This window comes from Gobio gobio (genome assembly GCF_949357685.1).
Source record: "Gobio gobio genome assembly, chromosome: 3".
In the NCBI taxonomy this organism is placed as follows: domain Eukaryota; kingdom Metazoa; phylum Chordata; class Actinopteri; order Cypriniformes; family Gobionidae; genus Gobio; species Gobio gobio.
The window spans coordinates 7,931,631-7,936,903 of NC_137099.1; positions in this window are offsets into that span (position 1 = coordinate 7,931,631).

Here is a 5,273-nt window from a genome sequence, read left to right on the forward strand (position 1 = left end):
GAGATTTAACCAACTATGATGACTTCCGCTTCTGAGAACGACAGAAATGTGAAAAGGGTCCATTCTATTAGTATCACACAGAAACTTTTATCACTCCGCCTATTTCTGCTGGATCTATAGTAGTTCTCACAGTGAGCATCAATGGCAGAGGAGCAAACCCAATATAATTTATATTGTCTGTAGCTACTGACAGAAAGTTGGCAACTTCTGCGCACTGTGAGCCTCAGCATGCGCTGACCCCGCTCTGTGGCCTACCACTTTGTGGCTGAGTTGCTGTTGTTCCCAATTGCTTCCACTTTGTTATAATACCACTAACAGTTGACCGTGGGATTTTTAGTAGTGAGGAAATGTCACGAATGGACCTATCACAGTATCATGCTTGAATTCACTGAGCTCCTGAGAGCGACTCATTCTTTCGCAAATTTTTTTAGAAGCGTCTGCATACCTAGTGCTTGGTTTTATACACCTGTGGCCATGGAAGTGATTGGAACACTTGAATTAAATTATTTGGAGGGGTGTCCCAATACTTTTGGCAATATAGTGTATACAAGCTCAAACATAAAAGCAAAAATAAAAATATTAAATATATTTTTTTACATTTATAAAAAATATGATGTGTATGTGGTATAACAACTTATAACCACAATAAAAGTGAAGCCACAAGTCTGCTCATGCTTCATTTCAAATCGAATCTAAAAAGGATTATATCTCTAAAACAATTGCATTAAGCATTTCCTAAAACCATGTCATGTGAGTTTTTAGAGAAGGCTGATAAGATGCTAATAGAATATGTTATTGCCCTGTAAACACCTACTTGCAGTCTATTGTCTAATGTCTGGCGGGGTGATCTGCTCCATTCACGTTTCTTTTGTTCTCACTTGGCGAACCTTTCACACTTCTGCCGGTATGAGGCTTAATCTACATTATTCTTTTATTGTCTTTTGTTTGTATTCAGTCATTATTAGCCTTTATTCTGACATTATGGCTTGCCCATTTACACCACTTTCATCCCACCATAATCCACATGCTATCTGAAGTCTTTCTAGAAAACAAAACCAAAAAAGTATTCTTGTGACATTATGTGAATTATTTTAAACAAATCAGTTTACGCAATAGATTCGCTCCTGGCACGACTAGATTGCATTAGAGCTACGATAAGCATTAAGCTACATAACACAATTTAAAAGATTAATATTACAGTTTTACACAAAACTCGCTTTGAATATTTGTATTAACTTCCGATCGTGATCTAATGTGGATTTTAGTCATATAATTATGTTGAAATGTGTTATATTTAACATTTTATATGCAGCTAATTGCTACACCTGCTTAACATGTATAAAGTAAATATTCTTTATTCATATGAATATACCCAAAATTGCTTGAAAATCACACACAAACCATATACTATTGTAATCGTGTTTTTATTAGCTTCTTGTTTCACATGTAGAAATGTTTCTTTAGGTTTGATTTTCACGGAGCTCAGAATGAGGAAGTGTACAGGACAGCGTCTTGCAGGGAAGCTGGAGTTATGCCACATAAGATGATTGACAGTTGTAGAATCTCTCATAACTGACACAAACCCGGAAAAGGAGAGACAGAGCTCGCTCTGAACACTCTTTCAGCTCTTCAAATCGCATAATTCAGTGGGAAATTAATATAAATGGTATTCTTTATGACAAAACATTTTGCAAAATGTGATAATAAATCTGAATTCATATGTGTTGATATTCTATTCAAAATATTTTAAAAAATGACAGATTATTGTGCACTCCTGAGATAAATTAAGAAATTGATGTCACTGCAACCTGGTTTTATCATGAACAGTGGTCAAATATCGAAGCTGGAGTCTTTAATCTTTCTAATGATACTCGAGACAAGTAAGAGCATGATGTTTTAATGTACTCTGTACGTAAAGGGGTTAATATATTACATATTCCAGAGCTAATCGATTTGACAGCAAATATTTATATTTAACTTAAATCCTGTACAAACTAGAGCGCTGCTTTTGTACTTTTGACTGAATTTGCCGGAGAGCAATGATTGCATTGAGCTGAGCATGTCTTAACTCAGCATTCATTAGGAGCTGCTGACTCTGAACTTCGGAATGCTGCTTCCCAAAGAAACTCAGTGTAATTCAGCCCAAACAGATGGCAAATGCAGATTCTACCCTATTCTGCACATCAATTACATGCATTGATATTGTGACTATATTGGCCTGAATTCCTTTGCACACACACACACACACACACACACACACACACACACACACACACACACACACACACACACACACACACACACACACACACACACACACACACACGTGAGGACATTCCATAGGTGTAATGGTTTTTAAACTGTACAAACTGTACATTATATCCCCCTACACTACCCCTACCCCTAAACCTACCCATCACAGGAAACGTTCTGCATTTTTACACGTTTAATAAAACATTGTTTTGTATGTTTTTAAAGCTATTTTAAATATGAGGACATATGAAATGTCCTCATATTTCATGTTTACGTCGTAATACCAGTGTAATATCCGTGTCATTATACATATTTGTGCCCTCATAAATCACAAACACACACACATACACACAAATTATTATTTAATGTGTCTTCTAACAACATGCAATATATACTCATACATCCCATGGACTTGTTTCGATAGTTTTTTTTTTTTTTTTTTTTTGAAAGTCATGAATATTAACACCACAATGTCATCATGTCAAATTGTGTTTCATTGTGCTTGAAATTACATTAAACATTTTTTGTTATAAAATGGTTGACTCCTTTGTTTGCAATATGGCTAGAATTTCATGCATCCCACAAACACCCATTTAAATCATATTTTCACAATTTCTACATAATTTGACAACATTATAGCATTAAAATGGTAATAATAGCCATAGCAGGTTTGGTTGATGTGATATTTACATTGTTTTGTTGTTTTTCCAGTTTTTCTGATATTTATGCTGCCTTCATGTGCTATCGGAATTATCGTAAACACTAGTTTCCTAGTTAATTGGTTAAAAAATAATAATTGGACATCTCAAGTCAAAATTTGGAATGGGATGAGCTCGTAATCATAACTTCAAAAGTGTGGAGTAGGACATTTCTGATAAAGGCGGCATTAATTTCAAATATGCTCTATAACACTGTTGTCTCCTTAATAACCAAGTACACTCACTTTTAATAAAAATGTATCTGGGAAAATTGGTAAATCTTATGGAAAAGACCCCGCAACTGAGGGTCACAGTTTGTGTTAAAAAAAAAAAAAAAGTATCACAGTAAACGATCAGCATTCATAAAATGTATAATTTTTTATGGATTTTCATATTTTATGAATATCTCTGGGTCTGAGAGAAGGGTAAAAAAAATGTTATCTATACATTAAAGGAACTTGAATGTTTGTAAAGTGATGAAAGCATATCTCTTTTCATGTTTTCAAACATATTTGTATTCATCAAAAGCATGTCAGAATGCTGTATTGATTTATGTCCGATACTGTAGATGTGAGAGTTGACTCTTGCCTCTCACGTGGGTGTACTCACCTTACGTAATGTGGATAGAGAAGGTGTGGGCTGTTCAGGGTGTTTGCGCAACACCTTAAAACATGAATACAAGAGAAAAAAAGAGTATTCTGACACAGCTGTCATCCTCTTTTCCACTCAGGTAGGCTATATACGCCTAATATTAATGGTTAAAAAGATTAGAACTATATTAATTAAACGTGATATTTGTAATGGCAGGTTTCAGTTACAAATAACAGTTTCAATGAATTTACGCTTTATGACTCATAATGTGCTTTACATGATCTTGTCAGTCTGGCTGATGGGTTAGTCATGATGAGAAAAAAGTTTGTATGGTTGGGTGGATCGTAAGAAAACTGATGGAAAATGATAAAAACATAAATAATAATATATATATATATATATATATATATATATATATATATATATATATATATATATATATATATATATATATATATATATTAAAGGTTTCACCTTGATTTCAGTTTGCACGTCATTTTGATAAATTCTTATTAAGATGAAGGTTAAAACATATTTTTATTTATGTATGTATGTATGTATGTATTTATTTATTTATTTATTTATTTATTTATTTATTTATTTATTTATTTATTTATTTATTTATTTATTTATTATTTTATTTATATGGCACCTTTCAAAACAAAGTTACAAATTGCTTTACAATATGAAGATACAGAACTTAAGATATACAATGATAGAATAATTTTAATAATTACAACAAATATCATCAGATTAAGAAAAATCCATGCGCTAAAAGTGAGTCTTAAGATATTAGTAATTATTTGTCTATTAGTAATATTAATATTAGTATATTAGTAATATACTAGTAATATTAATGACTAATAATCATAATTAAAAATAATAATAAATATGCAGTACAAAACAAATATAATTAATATTCATATAATGTATTACCTTATTTAGCTACATCAGTTAAAAACAGTGACATATTGCGTTTGAAAATATGTGAAACAACAGTTTTAGATCATTATCATACAAACAGATATGAATTATACAGGTAATGGGTAGTTTTCATGAAAGTCATGGGTTTTACATGTTTAAAACAATGTTTTATAAATGTACACAATTTACTGATTACAATATTTGTCGCCAAAACAATGTGTATGTATTTATTTATTTAAACAGTGAGACAATGCGCCCCACTATTGTTGGAATTATTGGAGATTCCATATAGGCTATATATTAAATCCATATCCAAAATATACAGGGTTTGAAACGAGTGAAACTTCTCACGTAGGCTATATGGTGTAACAACATGCCCCGCTGTAGGCAATGTGAACTGAATGTATCGTTTTCCTTGGACAGATTTTTTTTTTTTTTTACTTCAAAACTTGAAACGATCTAGGAATGAAAGTTTAACAATAAACCTCACTGCAGTAAAACGTGCGAAAACTTCCCTTAATTATTCACAAGGTAACAACTAATGGCTGCGTTTACTCAGACCTTTACACTCCTGCAGAAGTCTTGCCCGCGCTGCGCAAGGATGGGTTCAGATCTCCCCTCTCTCTCTCTCTCTCTCTCTCTCTCTCTCTCTCTCTCTCTCTCTCTCTCTCTCTCTCTCTCTCTCTCTCTCTCTCTCTCTCTCTCTCTCTCTCTCTGCTCTCTCCGTATGGAGTAACGATAGCCCCTAAGACTGTACGGAGGGAGGAGCTCTAGCGAAGTGAAGCTCCAGCACGAGCTCATTCACTG